This window comes from Acanthochromis polyacanthus, chromosome 11 (assembly GCF_021347895.1).
Source record: "Acanthochromis polyacanthus isolate Apoly-LR-REF ecotype Palm Island chromosome 11, KAUST_Apoly_ChrSc, whole genome shotgun sequence".
Taxonomy (NCBI): Eukaryota; Metazoa; Chordata; class Actinopteri; family Pomacentridae; genus Acanthochromis; species Acanthochromis polyacanthus.
Window position 1 is genome coordinate 13,283,390 of NC_067123.1, and position 18,646 is coordinate 13,302,035.

Here is an 18,646-nt window from a genome sequence, read left to right on the forward strand (position 1 = left end):
ATCTGTCTAGCCTTGGTAGACGTCACACCATCGTGAGGATAGAATAGTAAAAGGACTGTTACACAGCGGGCTAAAACACCATCTGCTGTCACTAAAGCACGTGTCCAGATGATACAAGATGGAGCAGCAAAATGAGTCGGACCAGCCACAAAAGCTCTACGACACCAGGTCAATTGCCTCATAAACAAAGACTTCAAGGTCCAGCAGGTCCTCAGCCAGCTCCGCAGCCACCAAAGCAAGGGCTAGAGCCGAAGCAGCCCTGGTGGAGGCGAAATATGCAGCCTGAGAAGCAGAAATGATGAAAGCAAAGGCTAAAATAGAGGCTGAAGCAGCACAACGCAAAGCAGAACTGGAGGCCAGTCTGTATGTGCTAAAGACCGAGAGAAGTGCCACAGCAGCCACAGCTGAAGCAGCAGTCTACGAAGGCGTAGCAGCAGTGGAAGGCAGCTCTCTCGAGGACCTGGCGCAGATCCCTCCAGAGGACATCGCTCAACGCACCAGCGAGTATGTGGAGGCTCACTACGTGTTGCCAGACGCTCAGCAGCCAGCTCCGGTCCCACGGCAGCCACTCACCACATCTGCGCCAGCACCACCATCTTCAGTCCAGTGGTACCCGCTCCCCGGCACCGTCACAAGCCAGCCTAAGACTTTTGTTAACGATGAGGTAATGTTTGATTACAATCAAAGTAGGTCCTCACATTGTCCTCCTGCTCCAGTGTCTCACTCAGCTAGCCTCAGAGACTATCCTTGTGAACCAGCACAAATGACTGATCTTACTAAACATCTCATTAGAAGAGAACTTGTGAGCTCTGGACTTTTGATGACTGTCCAGAAAACTACTGGGCCTGGAAAACCTCTTTCCAGGATGTGATTAGAGGGCTTAATCTAACAGCTAGAGAAGAGCTTGATTTACTGTTAAAGTGGCTCGGCCCTGATTCTTCCACACAGGCTATGTGTATCAGGTCTGCACATGTTCACAACATTACAGCAGGAGTAGCTATGGTGTGGCAAAGGTTAGACGACACATATGGCTCACCAGAAGTAATTGAGAATGCTCTTTAGTCAAAACTAGAGAACTTCCCTAAAATCTCGAACAAAGATAATCAGCGTCTCAGAGTTAGGGAATATTCTTTTGGAGATTCAGGCTGCTAAGTCAGAGGGATATCTGCCTGGTCTCGCTTATCTTGACACAGCTAGGGGAGTAAATCCTATTGTCGAGAAGCTTCCCTACAGTCTGCAGGAATGCTGGATATCACTTGGGTCTATGTACAAAGAAGAACACAGGGTTTCCTTTCCACCATTCGCTTACTTTGTAAGTTTCATATCCAGGCAAGCAAAAACCCGAAATGATCCAAGTTTTGTGCTCTCATCAAACTGCACTGTAAGTCAGACAAAACATGAAAAATATGCAAAACAATATAACAATCCCAAAACAGTTTCAGTGAGAAAAACAGAGGTAACAGCAAAACCTACAAGTAACAGTGTTAAAGAAAACAGATGAGCCAGCAGATCAGTGCCCAATACACAACAAGTCACACCCCCTATCAAAATGTCGTGGGTTTAGGGTCAAACTGTTAGATGACAGAAAAGCTTATCTAAAAGAAAACTCAATCTGTTTTCGCTGTTGCGCTACCACAAAACATGTAGCCAAAGACTGTAAAATAGCTGTGAAATGCAAAGAGTGTGACAGCGACAGGCATATCAGTGCGCTACATCCCGGTCCAGCTCCCTGGTCAACTTCGGCTCAAGTAACGGAGCAAGAGCAAGGCAGGGAGTGTGAAAACAGTTTCCCTGAAGTGACCTCAAAATGCACTGAAATCTGTGACAAAGCGCATGGACTCAGGTCATGTTCTAAAATCTCACTTGTGAATGTGTACCCTGCTGATCGTCCTGACCAATCTCAGAAAATGTACATTGTGTTAGATGACCAAAGCAACCGGTCTCTGGCGAAGTCTGAGTTTTTTGAGCTGTTTAATGTCAAATCAGCCATATCCACTTACACTTTGAAAACGTGCTGGTGTTAGTGAAACCACAGGCAGGAAAGCTCACAACTTTGTTGTTTCCTCACTTGATGGTGGCACTCATGTAACTCTTCCACCTCTGCTAGAGTGCAACGCAATGCCAGATGACCGCAGTGAAATTCCCACGCCTGACATTGTACAGTACTTTCCGCACTTCGCACCCATTGCTGGTAAGATACCACCTTTAGTGCCCGACACACCTATTTTGCTCTTATTGGGGCGAGATGTTTTGAGTGTACATAAAGTGCGTGAACAGTACAATGGCCCACACAACACACCTTATGCCCAGCGTTTAGACTTGGGGTGGGTTATTGTTGGCGAAATATGTCTAAATAGAGTACACAAACAGACAAAAGTAAACATGTACAAAACAAACATGCTACCGAATGGCCGGTCTTCTTTTCTTGAGCCTTGCACAAACGCAATTAAAGTGAAAGAAACATTTGTCGTACCAAAACAGAAGACTAATGCTTTCTGTGACATCGAGACTGCTTCACTCAGACAGACTGATACCCTGGGTGTCAATGTCTTTCAAAGAAGTGCTGATGAAGTGGCTCCAGAGTTAACGCCAGGTGAAGAGTGTTGGTACCTACCAATATTTGGAGTGTATCATCCTCAGAAACCGGGCAAAATCCGAGTTGTATTTGATTCAAGCGCCCAGTTTAACGGTGTCTCGCTAAATGACATTCTCCTCAGAGGGTCCGATTTGAACAATATGTTGCTTGGTGTTTTACTGCGCTTCAGAAGAGAACAAGTTGCAGTTACTGTCGATGTAAAACAGATGTTTTACTGTTTTCGAGTGAAGGAATCGCACAGAAAATATCTAAGGTTTCTCTGCTTCAAGGACAATGATCCAAACAAAGCCATCACAGAGTTTCACATGAAAGTCCCAGTTTTTGGGAACAGCCCTTCCCCAGCCATTGCTATCTATGGGCTGAGACGAGCAGCTGAGCTAGGAGAAGAAGAGCATGGATCAAAGGCCAAAGAGTTTGTCTTCCACAATTTCTATGTGGATGATGGACTTGCTTCTGTCTCCAAGGAGAGCGAAGCTGTTGAACTTTTAGAAGATGCAAGACACATGCTGGTTGAGTCAAACATTAGGTTTCACAAAATTGCGTCAAATGTCAGTCATGTCATGAATGCATTTCCTCCAGAGGAAAGAGCCACAGAGCTTAAAGATTTGGATTGGGATGTGGACCCTCTGCCTCTCCAGCGCAGTCTTGGGGTGAGTTGGGATCTAGAAAATGACTGTTTCACCTTTCGAGTTGCAAAAGACACTAAACCTTTCACCCGGCATGGCATACTTTCAGTTGTCAATAGCCTGTATGATCCCCTCGGGTTTGCTGCACCAGCGACAATTCAGGGCAAAGCATTGTACAGACAGCTGACACTTGAGCAACAAGATTGGGACGACCCTCTACCAACAGACAAAGAAGCAGAGTGGACAAAATGGACTGAATCACTCAGTGCACTAGAAAGTCTACAGATTCAAAGACCTTTTGTTTCCATTACATTATCTGAGACACAAACACGAGAGCTTTGCATCTTCTCAGATGCTTCGACAATGGCAATAGCAGCTGTTGCATATCTTAAAATGACCGACAGAGATGGACAGTGTCATGTTGGACTTGTCATGGGCAAGTCTAAGCTAGCGCCATCTTCCGCTCACACAGTTCCTCGCTTGGAACTGTGCGCGGCTGTGCTTGCAGTAGAACTGGCTCGAATCATTGTTGATGAATGTGACATAGAGTTTGATGCAGTAAAGTTTTACACAGACAGTCGAATAGTTCTTGGGTATATTCACAACAGCACTCGCAGATTTTATGTCTATGTGACAAATCGAGTTGCCCAGATTCATAAATCAACCAAACCTGAGCAGTGGCATTATGTTTCCACAGACCAAAACCCAGCAGACCATGGCACCAGGCTAGTTCAAGCTTTTCACTTGTAAAACAATACTTGGCTTACTGGTCCACAGTTCTTAGCACGGTCAGAGACAGAACAAACAGAAACGTTTGCGCTTGTGAATCCATCAGAGGATGTGGAAATCCACTCCCAAGTGACAACTCTCGCTATAAAAGTCAGCGAAAACAAGCTTGGCTCTCACAGATTTGAGCATTTTTCAACATGGAAATCTTTGGTCAGAGGAATAAAAACTCTTCAACAAGTTGCTAGGTCAAAATCCAAAGCATCTCCGTCAAACGTCGTAAAACATTCACATCCGAAAACTGTCATAATCAAATGTGTGCAACAAGAAATCTGTCAAGAGGAAATTGAAATACTTTCAAAAGGAAAAGAACTCCCCTCACACAGTCCCATCGGAAAGCTTGACCCCTTCATTGACGAGGACGCTAAGGATGCTAAGGGTTGGGGGGACGTTTGCAATCTGCTGATCTTTCCGAAATCGAAAAGCATCCCATGATAATACCAAATTCTCACCATTTAGCAGCCATTTTGGTCAGACATTATCATGACGAGGTAGCCCATCAGGGGCGTCAGTTCACTGAAGGTGCTTTGCGCACTGCAGGACTGTGGATTGTAGGAGCTAAGAGACTCATATCCACCATTATACACAAATGTGTCTTGTGTCGGAAGCTAAGAGGCCGCCTTGAAGAACAGAAAATGGCTAGTCTTCCTTCTGATAGACTTACTGTTGACCCACCATTTACTCACGTAGGTCTAAATGTTTTCGGACCTTGGAGTGTCACGTCACGTCGCACGAGAGCAAACAGTGCTGAGAGCAAAACGCTTTATTTTTTGTTTACTTCTCAGGAAGACCATACATGTATATCTTTTCATTATTCTAATGTTTTATTTTGTTTTCAGAACTTGCCATTATTCTGATGGTTTGTCTTATTTTCAGAATTGGTCATTAATCTGATAATTTGTTTCATTCATTTCTTGGCAATTACAAACAGTGGTTGTTCAACGGTCAATATTGGGACTTGTCCAGGATGTACAAGTTCTGTAGCTTGAGCGATTACATCCATACCATGCTTTACTATCGCCAGAGAATGAGCATTTTCTTGAAATAATGGCATGAGTCCCGATATTGCTGGTGGTCTGGGGCAGGAATCTTGTGATGCTGCGAAATGTGCCGACCAAGAAATATCGTCATCTGCATTCAGTTCAGGTTTCTTCAAAAGATTTTCAACTGAGCTTGGCCAAGCTAACTGCATGTCGTCTGAATCAACTGGAGACTTTTCTGGAACAGCTTGTCCCTCTGTCTTGTGTGGAGTAGGACTATCATCTGGGAAAGCAGCCGGTGGGACAGTAATGTATGACTCCATAATTGGCTTCATCTTCCTTGTTCTGCACACAACTCGTGGCTCTTCTGGTCACGTGACTGATGGACCAGCTCAATGTGCTGCGGGCTAGGGGGTGTTTCGGCACAAAACACTAGAGTAAGTCACCTAAAAACATCTAGAATTGAGACACGCACTTTTATGTCACATTTATTAATTAGTAATCGATACTTTGATTCAGTAGTCGATACCAAAATTTGTGACGTACAGGTATCGATATATCGATACCATGGCATCGATACTCCCATCACTATCATCCTTTATATGGAACAAGAAACCTCCCAGAAAAAAAGGGAAATATTTTAAAACGTAAAAAAGAATCACATATTGTTTTTGCAAAAAATATTATTAGGCCCGAGCCCCTGGTAGCCCAGGGCGAAGGGCCTATTGCTTTTGCAACACAGACAACGACTAGTCGAGCACGCAGGACACGGACGAGGGCCGACATGTCCACACACACACACACTGACATGCACTTACGCACACACATGCACAAACACAAAAACACACACACACACTCTCACACACAAAAATGACTCGTCGAGGGCATAGCGCTCGACCACGGACATTCACACTCTCAAACACATCACAGAAGCGTCAGGTTTGTCGAGACCTTTCCGAAAACATATAATATGTGGGTGAAAAGAAAATCGCATATTGTTTTTGCAAAAATATTATTATTAGGCCCAAGCCCCTGGCAGCCCAGGGCGAAGGGCCTATTGTTTATGAAACACAGACGACTAGTCGAGCGCGCATTCACACTCTCAAACACACACAAACACCTCACAGACTCGTCGGGCTTGTCGAGACCTTTCTGAAAATATATACCCAGATAGCAAACTACGGGTGAATCAATGTTGAATCTATGTTGAGACCTAACGTCGAAATTATACAGAAAGCGCAAGGTTGATAAAATGTTGAGTCAACGTTTGCTTTTCAACCATAAATCACACTTTACCCAGATAGCAAAAGATGTTAAATCAATGTTGAATTAGGGTTAAGAAGGTTGAATTGTGGTTACGGTTGAAGACTGATGGTTGGATCAACGTTGATTCAACAACATTTTGTCAACATTGAAGTTTGTGTTTAAAAGATACCATTGAATCTACATTGCATTTTGGTTTAATTGAAATGTTTGACAGGTCAATGTTTAATTAATGTTGAATCTATGTTTGCAAACATGTAATCTATGTAAGCAAACGTTGACTCAACATTTTATCAACCTTGCGCTTTCTGTATAATTTCGACGTTAGGTCTCAACATAGATTCAACATTGATTCACCCATAGTTTGCTATCTGGGATAATCAGCCCGATCTCACGGGGATTCGTGAAACTGTCACGTAAGTTTTAGTTTCGGTTTCGTGTGCACCAACACGATTTCGTCATGTTTTTCGTGCCGCTCACCACGAAATGCGCACCAATGTATTTTAAACGGCGGACTTTTCGTGCCACTCAGAACGTATTTCAAAAGAATGTGTATATTATATTTTTAATGTAAAACCGTGGCGAATCCAACGCTATATTTTGCATGACATCGTCCCTAAACATAACCCTAACCATAACCCTAACCATAACCCTAACCATAACCTAACCATAAGCCGGTGGTACACTTACCAATTTGCATAGGAATTTCAAGAATGTCCGGTGTCCGGCGGCCGGCGGCCGCAAACGCGATCACACAAGCAGTATACGCCGATGGACAGCTTAGATCGTCATGAATCCGCCGGTATAAACCACTTTCAGATGTGATTACCACAGCGAAAAACATTTCGTGGTGAGCGGCACGAAAAACATGACGAAATCGTGTTGGTGCGCACAAAACCGAAACTAAAACTTACGTGACAGTTTCACGAATCCCCGTGAGACCGGGTTGGGATAATATGTGGGCAAAATATGGGTGAAAAAAAATTGCGTAAAATATTATTTTTCTTTCTTTATTTTTTTCTTCTGCTCTTTAAACTGGAATTTGGCCCCTTAAACATGCTCGAAAACTCGCAAAATTTTGCACAAAATTCAGTTCTGGCAAAAAAAAATTTTTAATGTGTGTTTCAAAATTGGGACTTAAAAATTGGCTCTACAGCGCCACCTGCAAAAATCAAAAAGCATTGTGTCAATGGGACGGGGTCTGACATCAACTTTGTCGTACAGCCACCAAATTCAGTACACACATGCGTCCTGTCGGGACAAGACGCATGTGTCCCGACGCAACAATGCGTCACAAACAGGAAGGCAGCTATTTGGGATTGAAATTTCAAAAATGCTTAGTCAGCATTTTCCAGGACGTCATACAAAATGTTCGTTTTGATCGCCCGCTTCTCCAAATGAGCTGAAATTTGGTGGACACCATCTACATGAGTAGACAATTAAAAGTTATCCAATTCGTAAAATTTCATTTCACGGAGACAGACCTGCAGGCGTGGATGTGACGTAGGATGTGGTAAGTGACGCACTTTCTGTGAGATGGATAATTCAAACAAAGCGCGCTCACACATCTGCTTGCGGATTTACTTCCCCTAATCTTTCAACTTTAAAATAATAATAATAATAATCGGTAGAAAGTGGAAGTAAGTGTCTTTCAGATCCACTCTGGAGCACAGCGAGGAAGATTTGGCCAGCCTGACGGAGTTCATAGATCGCTGCTACGACACGCTCGTCATGGGGAAGCCAAACCAAACCTCAACTCCTGCCGGAGCTAAAGCTAAGAGGCTCCAGGATGATAATTCATCCGAAGTTATTTCTCCACCGGGGAACGACTCGACGGATATTCTTCTCTCTATAGATAAGAAATTGTCCAGTCTCGACGCCCGTCTGAGCCTGCTGGAGGTGCTCCATCAGGAATTCCAGGCTATACACCAGTCCCTGGAATTCAGCCAGCAGCAGGTGGAGAAGCTGACGACGGAAAACAAGAGCCTCAGAGAGTCGGTAAAATCCCTCACCGAGGGGTTCATCCGACTATCAGAGGAAAATAAAAAAATCAAAGAAACTGTGATTGATCTCCAGTCCCGGAGCATGAGAGACAACCTGGTGTTCTCTGGAATCCCGGAACAGACGGAGGAAGACCCCGAGTCGACGGTGAAGAATTTCATCCAGACTCACCTGAAGCTCCCGGAGGAAACCGTTAAAAACATCGCTTTCCTCAGAGTGCACCGTCTCGGAGGGAAATGACCCAGAGAGCACAGGCCGAGACCCATCATAGCAAAGTTTGCTAACTACAAGCAGAAGGAGCAGGTGAAGCGTCAGGGCCGGGAGCTGAAGGGAACCAACTTCGGCGTTAACGATCAGTTCCCTAAAGAGATCCTGGATCGGCGCAGAGCCCTGTTTCCCATCAGGAAAAAAGCTATAGCTGAAGGTTCTCGTGCTGTCATCACGGTGGACAAATTATTTATCAACGGTCAACTGTACCGCGACCGGAACACCACTCCGTGGCTCTTCTGATGTCAGGTGATGTGCTTGATCTCACTCACAATGTCATTATACATAACACTGCCATAAAATAATTAATACTAAATTTAATTCCCGTCTTCACTGCACTGCTCACAGCACCAATGTCCTTTTTAAGTCATATTTTATTTTTTTCACTGTTAATCGTGTCACTTTTCACTCTTTTTCTTTCTCACCTTTTCACATTTCACCATTATTTCACCCGTTATAATCACTTAAACCTCACACACAGACATGAGAATAGGAATTTGTTGCACAGCTCACATAAACACATTTACTTAAAGCTTATTGGAACAGCACAACCACGTTTGAAAATATTAAACAGGGTGATTCAGAATGCACACTTAGCTGGCATGTATGCACATATGTGGCCCCTTTCAGATATAAGCTCTGGTAATATGCATGTAGCACTTACTTTAGTTGTTCAGTCATGAACGCACTCAGGTTTGTCACTTGGAATGTGCGTGGAGCTGGTACAAGGGAAAAGAGACTGAAAATCAATCAGCAGCTGCAGAATTTGCAAGCAGACATTGTCTTATTGCAGGAAACTCATTTATCAAATTCATCATTGGATCTTCTTTCATCAGCACAGTTTCCACATGTGTACTCAGCCTGTTATAATTCCAGGCAAAGAGGAGTAGCAGTCCTTATAAATAAAAGACTAACCTTTGATATTGATAGCACAATTGCAGACCCACAAGGTAGATTTATTATAGTGGTGTTATCCATCCAAAATGTTAAACTGTGCATTGTGAATATATATGGACCAAATGTTGATGACCCCTCCTTTTTTCACTCCCTCTTCACTTCACTTGATGGTTACTCAAATAATGCACTGATTATGGGAGGGGACTTCAACATGGTGTGTGACCCGGGAATGGACAGGCTTAGTACCACAGGAAACCAGCGAGTGTGGCGATCCTCAGAAACAGTTCAACAATATATGAAGGATTTTGGTCTTTGTGATGCGTGGCGTTCTCATCACCCTACCGTAAGAGAATATACATTCTTCTCCTCAGCTCATCGTTCTTACTCTAGACTAGATTATTTTTTAATTAGCAACACGCTGATGAATGACATTTCAGAAATCAAAATGTATCCCATTACCATTAGCGATCATGCACCTGTATTATTTACCCTTAAAAATAAGAATAATAAACCCCCAGCTACAAACTGGAGATTTAACACATCATTACTTAAAGATCCCGAATTTATCAGCTATGTTAACAGAGAATGGTCTATATATCTAGAAGATAACGACTTGCCAGAAACATCAGCGTGTCTTCTATGGGAAGCGGGAAAAGCAGTTTTGAGAGGAAAAATAATATCTTTCTCTTCCCATAAGAAAAAGAAAGGGGTCTCAAGAATCTCAGAGTTAGAACTTCTAATTCAATCCTTGGAGGAAGCTTATCATGTTTCTCCAGAGGAGCACACGCTGAAGGATATAAGACATGCTAAACTTGAATTTAATGAAATTATAGATAAAAAAACTAAATTCATGGTGCAAAGACTTCGCTTAGAGAACTTTGAACATAGCAATAGATCTGGTAAATTTCTGGCCAGTCAATTAAAAGTAAACAAAGAGAAAACAACAATCTCTGCTGTCAAAGACCGAGATGGAAACATCAGCCATGACTCAGATAAGATAAATGATACCTTTAGAGATTTCTATAAAGAATTATACAAATCACATATAAACACAACAGAAGAGGACATTAATCAGTTCTTTAGTTCAATTACTCTACCAAAACTACAACATGAAAATAGATTGGTGTTGGATTCTCCTCTGTCAGTCGAAGAACTTCACAAATCTCTGCAGCATATGCCGAACAATAAAGCACCCGGTCCAGCTGGCTACCCAGTTGAATTCTATAAAGAATTTTGGACAACGTTGGCTCCTACCTTTCATAAAATGGTAACAGAAATTAAAAACAAACAAAAAAAATACCTTCAAATATGAACTTAGCCAGAATTATTTTGTTATTAAAACCAGAAAAAGACCCCACACTTCCATCTAGCTACCGTCCAATTTCATTAATAAATGTAGATCTTAAAATTATCACCAAAGCTCTCGCCAGTAGAATAGAAAAAGTAACCCCCCTTATAATACATCCTGATCAAACAGGTTTTATTAAAGGGAGACATTCCTTTACTAATATGCGCAGATTAATTAACATAATAGATTATTCCACAATACATCATTTAGAATCCACAATCATCTTGTTAGACGCAGAAAAAGCATTTGATTGAGTAAATTGGAAATTTCTGTTTGCAACATTAAACAGATTTGGTTTTGGGCCATCTTTTATAGACTGAATAAAAATCTTTTATAATAACCCGGCTGCATGTGTTAAGACCAATGACCAGACTTCTCCAAGTTTCTGTTTGCAGAGAGGCACTAGGCAGGGCTGCCCACTTTCTCCATCACTTTTCGCCATCTTTATTGAACCTCTTGCAGCTGCCATAAGACAAAACAAAGACATCAGAGGAATCCAATCCAACATTATAGAATATAAAATAAGTCTTTATGCAGATGATGTATTACTTTTCCTAAATAACTCCAAATCATCTATCTCCCAGACAATTACGCTTATTAATAAATTTTCATTGATATCTGATTATTCTATCAACTGGTCTAAGACTACAGCCATGCCTATTAATTGTGACATACCAAGAATATCTAACATCACAATACAGTCTGGAAACCTCAGATATTTAGGCATAAATATCTCTCCCAGGATATCGGAACTTACAAAACTAAATTATGTTCAGTTATTGAAAACAATAGAGCATGATCTTTTACGGTGGAAGCACTTACCCTTATCACTCATGGACAGAGTAGCCACTATTAAAATGATGGTTTTACCTAAAGTTAACTATATATTCTCAATGATACCATCCAAACCATCCTCCTGTTGGTTTAAATCACTGGACTCATATATATCCAAATTTCTTTGGAAAAACAAACCATCACGTATCAGTTTAAAAGACTCTACAACAGACTAAAGATAGAGGTGGACTGGATTTACCTAACTTCAGTCTCTACTTCCTAGCTAGTAAGTTGCAGTATATTTCCAAATGGCTAAAACCTAGTAATGTAGATGAGTTATGGTTAGATGTAGAGCAAGCAATATGTGAGGACAAAGCCATTTCTGACTTGCCATTTATCAGCACAACTATTAAATCTCATCAGTGTTTCAAAAGCATTAATATCAGCTCCTCTTTAATGGCTTGGTGGGAATTTCTAAAATTAAGTAAGTCTTCAGTCATTCCATGTAAACTTGCTCCAATCTGGAATAACCCTGACATTCTACAAAATAAAAAGATGATACATTTTACTCACTGGAGAAATCAAGGGATAAAACAGTTAGAACATATCATAGAAAATGGTAACTTTCTGTCATTTCACACACTCACTTCACAATATGGAATTAGCAACACAAAATTTTTAGAATACCACCAACTTAAATCGATTATAGGAAAAAAATACACTCTCAACCACTTACACTGGCAGCTTCCTCTTAGAGTAGAAGAATACTTAAATTTTCATCCCCCAAAGGGGGACGGGGTCGGGGTGTGTGTGTGTGTGTGTGTGTGTGTGTGTGTGTGTGTGTGTGTGTGTGTGTGTGTGTGTGTGTGTGAGGGGTCCTGTGCCCTCGGGGGCGGTCGCGGTGGGCCTGGGGATAGTGGGCCCTGGGTTGGGCTCTTCTGCTGCCCTCTGTCCTCCCTCGCCTTTTCGCCTTTCGGTGTGTGGCGGCTGCGTGCCTCTTTGGTTGGCCGGTCTCTGGCTGCGGTTGCTGTGGGCCCCGGTCTTGGTGGTGGCTGCTCCTGGCTCGCCCTGCGCTGGGGGGTGCCTGGGAAATGGGGGTGCCTATTGCCCTTAGTGGCTCGCCCTCTGGGGGGAAGTTTTCTTCCCTACAGACCTCATCCCCGGACCCCTCACTTCCTCTGCTCACATTCACACACATGTAGGGCTATGGGAGGTGTGCTCATTGTGCTGGGTGTGGTGGTGGGGGCCATCTAAGTGGCCCCATCCGCTACACCCTCTGATGGCTCACCTCTCAAGTTTTAATTGCACTTAGTCACTAAAGACAGCAAAATACTGATAACACACACTGCATCTGGGGGACACAGCATGCCGTGTAAGGTGGGCGGGGTTGTTTTGGTAGGCGGGACCTCCCGATGACCCCGCTCCCAGCACGGCTTAGCTACTACCCCCTAATTTTAATTGCAAACAACACAGATCTCACCAACACTCATGTGCAGGGGAGGTGAGGGTAATGGGGTTCTTCACATCCCTGTTTTCTGGTCGCCGTCAGGGCGGGGCGGGTGGTATCCCAGCGGGCTGGGGGGCCTGCTGGTCTTTGGGGTGCGCGGCTGTCCGTATCTGGGCGGGGGGTGGGGTGGGGCGTGGGTGGTGGTGGGGGCCCGGTTCTCTGGCCTGGTGTCCCCTGGCCTCCCGGGGGTGCCCTCATGGGGCACTATGGGTGGGTGAGTGAGTTAAATGATTTTGGATGTTATGGGGGGGTTGGGGGGGTGTAGGGGGTAGGGAGGGGGGAGTGGGGGATAGGGAGGGGGTGGGGGGGATAGGGAGAGGGGTGGGGTGATAAATGGCTGCCATTTGCACATAACGACTCCAATCCGAACCAAATTTTAAACACTTATTGACCCTTCCTAGCTGGACACATTGACAGTGAAATTTTGACAATCGCCGCTACAGCGCCCCCTACAGAATCAAAATAAAATCTTTATGGGGAGTAAAATTATTAGTTTGTCAGAAATGAATGAAATTTGGGTGACTATTCCTTCATGTGGTCCTGATCAAAAAAGCAAATGGTAACCATGTTGTAATTTCAACGGTGTTGCCATGGCGATGGCTGAACTTCCCCATGTTATTCTATGGGCCCAAGTGAAAAATGTCCCATTGTCACCGTTTTCCAGGATGTCGTACAAAATGTTCGTTTTGATTGCGCGGTTCTCCAAATGAGCTGAAATTTGGTGGACACCATCTACACAAGTAGACAATTAAAACTTATCCAAATCGTAAAATTTCATTTCACGGTTTTCGCATGGCAACGCCGCAAATTTGATGTAAAATTTTGCCATTTTTTGCAAATTGTAACCATGTTGTAAATTTAATGGTGTTGCCGTGGCGATGGCTGAAGTTCCCCATGTTATTCTAAAGGGCCCAAGTGAAAAATCTGCCATTATATTAAATTTACCTGTTACCATGGAAACATCCCAAATTTGACACATAAATTCTGACACACATGCAGGTGAAAAACGTCAATGGTATCCATGCAGTATTTTGGACGGTGTTGCTGTGGCGATGGCCAACATGTCACATATTGTCATAATGCAGCAATGGATGAGCATGGCTCCTGTTTGCTGCTGTTTGCACATTTGTAAATATTTTGATGAAATTTTGATGTACACTGGCCAGAAAAAAACGGGGCGGGTCAGGTCGGTGGCCGGCGAGGGCCTTTTGACGCCGCTTGGGGCTTTAATTTCTTATTATAATTTGTCTATTGTGTGAGCATGTGCAGCAGACTTGGGTTGTAGTAACTGGAAGTGTCAAGTCAAGTCTAATTTATTATTGTTTTTTCTTACTCACAAATTGTCACAAAGGGCAAAACCTTTAATGAATTTTTTTTTAATTGTGTCTAAATCCTACAGTAAGTCAGATATGCAAAATCACTGCTAGTAAGCAGAGACTTTGTGTGTATAGCCCAGTCACTACTGTCAGCTCACACATGCAAATGACAATTACTATGCTGATCTTCCTTTGTGAGATTGGTCTATATTGTAACATCTTTGTTTTTAATGACAAATGAACTTGTAATTACTTTAGGGCTGCAATAGCAACAATGCATCCGAATCCCATTTTTGATTTTATCATCATGGTCCATATACTGACCATTATTTAAACATTTTTTGTCAGCCTGTGATACAAGACGAATCTGATACAAGCACAGAAGAAGATGAGTGAGTGAAAGACGAGGATGTATTTGTCCCAACCACCGCAAATTCCCAAGTTTCAGACAGAAACCCACAGGGAGTCCAAACCCGCTCATCCCAGTTCTCCACAAGTGGCCATATCCTCCATCACTGGCCAGATCCTAGAGTTCAAGTTGATGTTTCAGCAACTGCGAATTCCCAAGTTTCAGTCAGCAACCCAGAAGATGTGCAAAACCCTCATCCCAGTTCTCCACAAGTGACCAGACCTTAAGACAGTGGCAAAGTGATTATGGAACTTATGTGAATTTGTTAAATGAGACAACAGATGATGATGATGATGATGATCTGTACAATGCTATTATTGCCAGCATTGAGGAAAAGATGTAAGTTTTGGGTTTTTTTTTTTGTCAAGGCAGCTTAAGCTTTTAAAATACATGCACAAATATATATGAAATAACTAATAATATCTAATGTTAAGCTAAATGAACATAAAGGCTACCAAATTAACTTTGTTGATTAACAAGTACTTGCTATCTAATTAAAATACATTTGCTGATGTCATTCTTTTTTAGGCAGCCAAAAGAATAGGTCCCCATCAGTGAAATACTGGGTGAACTCGGAGACCAAATTGATAACACTCAAGTGTGCAAGTTCAAAATCAATCGTTCTGCAGTCCTTGATGGGGCATTAAGGGGATTCAGACAGCTCTCCTATGATCCAAAAAATATGTCCATAAAGTTTCAGACGACAGGGGAACCACAGAGGAAGCTGTAAACCTTGGTGGCCCTCGCAGAGAGTTCCTGCGTTTGTTGATAAAAGCATTGGCAGATTCAGATATGTTTAGTGGACCAGAGCGAAATCTCAACTTGGCTCTAAGTGCTTCTGGTATGTGTACTGTCATTTTTTCATGATACATGAAGGATGAATTAATTTATATATTTACTTTGAACAAAAAGCAGTTATTATGAAAAACACAATTTTCTCAAGTAAATAAAAACAGATATTAAGGAAATTTAAAGCTTTATGTAATATTGTTCATAAAGTGTGTGTTTGCATATTTGCATCATAGAAGAAAGGAACTTGACACTGGTGGACATCTGTGCATCCAGAATTGACACTGTTAGATACAGTAGCACATGCAGAGCCACTCATGGGTTTAACTTAGGTCAAGTGCTTCTTGTGTAATTGTTTTTTCATATTTTTTTCATTAAAACAATATGTCATTCCATCATAGTTAGTTATTTGCTGGTTTTATCCTTGAAATTTCACAGGATTACCAATGGAACTGGCCAGGGTGCCATTCATGTAAATTTAAAATGAGAAACTGCTGTTGCAACTCTTTAGATATTTATCAGCTTTTTATGTTTTGCTTTGTCTTGTGAACCTTTTCAGCTGAGCGGGATGACAGATATTTCATTGCTGGCAGAGCAATAGCTGTCAGTCTGGTGCATGGAGGTCCTCCACCTTGTTTCCTCTCAAGGACACTGTTTAGCTGTTTAACAGAGGGACCTGATGTATGCTGTCCTGTGCTGGAGGACATCACAGACATTGACCTTTACAGTAAACTAAAAAAGGTTTGTTGTTATTTTGTTTATATTATGTCTGGTCTGGTCCCTGGGCTGATGTGCTCTCCCTTCTGTGAACCAGATCTCTGAAGCTAAAATGCTGAAGGAGCTGCAGCAGTTTGCAGAACCACTCACTGATTATCTAGCCAATGCTGGCTGCCTGACACCTCTCACAAGCCTGGCTGACAAGGACAAACTGGTGGAAGATGTCTTTATGTTTCAAGTAGTCCAGCGTGTCCGTGGTCCCCTGGAAAGGTAGATACTGTCACAGGTTAAGTGTTTACTATACAGTAAACATTCAACAGACTGCTAGAATTAATAGTTATTCATGCAATATGTCTATTTACTGGATTTTGGGCTGTACTAAATATTCTTAAATTAATTTTGCTCATGACTGATGTTCTCAATGTTCTCACAGTGAATATCCAACAAACATTTTGGCACTCAAAATGGTTCTGAATTCCTGAGTATGTGACTTGTACATCTCAAATGATTGTGTAGGTTTTCTGATGGATTTAAAACTCTTGGAGTTCTCGGAAAAATAAAACTTCATCCTGAAGCCTTTCGCCCAGTCATGTGCTACAGCCCCGGAACCCTGACTGCTGAAATACTGGAAGAGCTGTTTGACATAAGATGGTCAGAGGTGGGAAGTAACAACAGGGCAGATGAAAACAGGGTGGTAGCCTACTGGAGGGACTACTTGCAGGATGCTGAATAACTGCATTCGAATTGGTTCTACCCTGATATAAATTTTCAGAAGGTTTTTTGAATTTTTGCTTAAACTTGACTGGAACTATGGGCACTATGAGATTTGAATTTATGTGTATTCAGCAGAAAATTGGGCCTTCTGTCCTTGTTTTGAGTGTAGTTCCCTACACTAATTTTACTTTCTTTTTATTTGTTATGTGTCAGGGGAGGAAGGACCTTCAAAGCTGGGAGACATCTTGCCATTTGCAACAGGATGCCATGTGGCGCCCCCTATTGGGTTTTCTCCAGAACCATCCCTAGAATTCCAGAGAGGGAGATACCCAATAGCAAACACATGTATAAACTGTCTCAGAATACCTCTCCATAAGTCCTATGATGATTTCAGAAGAAACATGGACTTTGCAATCCAAAACACTCAGGGTTTTGGAATGGAGTAAAAATTCTTACCATTCACAGAAACTGTCTTGAGTTCTTGGTGTTCAAAATTATGTCATGCCACACACCTGTTTGATTGTCATTTAAAGGAGTGTAACATTTCTGACATCAGTATTTGCACGTAAAAAATGTGTTTTGCATTTCTTTAAACAGTTTAAGTGGTAAAAGTTTTATGTTAGGACTGAAATTCAAATGTGATATCAGAACATGTTTTTCATGGTTATTTTGCTTTTCATAGTATCTTGTGCCAATGCTTTATTTTGGACAAAGTGAGCAAATATCTGGCAGTGGAATTTGCAGTGGCAGAGAATGGTCACAAAAAAGAATTTTGTAGTTGTAAAATGTATCTAATCTCCCAGAAAACAACACATTAATTCATTACACCCATTTCCGTGAGCTTTGATCATTAAGGTCTTACCTCTGCACAGTGCTCACCTCTCAGGCTCTACAATTACAAATCACTTGCAACTCAAAATAATGATTGCACAAATTTGAAATGAGTTCTTTAATTTGACATTTAGAATACAATTTGTGCACCTGAAGAATTTGAGAATACTCTTGTTTAATGTTTGAGAGAAAACTATAAATTAAGTTAAACTCACGAATTATTTTGTGCAACTTAAAATTCCATTGTCAGTGATCTTTTGGTTTTCTTTAATAATGTATTCATTGTTGAGTCACATAAAATCTTAGTGGAGACTGAAAGCCAACCCTTCATCTGTAGGCCACTATTGTTTATTTTCAATAAAATTTACAAGTGTGACAAATAAATTAATGCCATGGTTACCATCCTCAGCGAACAGATTAATTGCCTGGCTAATTTCCTCCATAGTGCTATCACTTACCTGAAAGGTATTTTCAGGAACCTCAACATTGTTGTTGAGCTGGAGCTCAGTTAAGGGTCCGTTGTTGACAGTCAGTGTAGTTTGATTAGAAGTAAACACACTCCTTGCAGCTGTGCTGTTCTGTCCGATGTTGGAGATCATACCTTCATACCACAACTGTAAAGGTGTCCTGTGTCTGTCAGTTCGTTGTGCATGATGGTTCCATTGGTCTCTGAATTCCCTGGAAGCCCTCTGGATCCGTGGTAAATAAATGTAGTGCAAACTAAACGTGTACTTCGGACGAGGAATCAAGTATATTTTCATCTTGCATGAACGTAAATAGGTCAGAATAATAGTACGAAACAACACAATTAAGCTCAGCCCAGAG

The 18,646-nt window shown here is 42.0% G+C and overlaps 1 pseudogene; it reads left to right on the forward strand.

Annotated features, from left to right (window-relative positions):
• The first annotated feature begins 298 nt into the window (after positions 1-298).
• LOC127536093 (G2/M phase-specific E3 ubiquitin-protein ligase-like) lies at positions 299-18,144 on the forward strand (annotated as a pseudogene).
• The last annotated feature ends 502 nt before the right edge of the window (positions 18,145-18,646 follow it).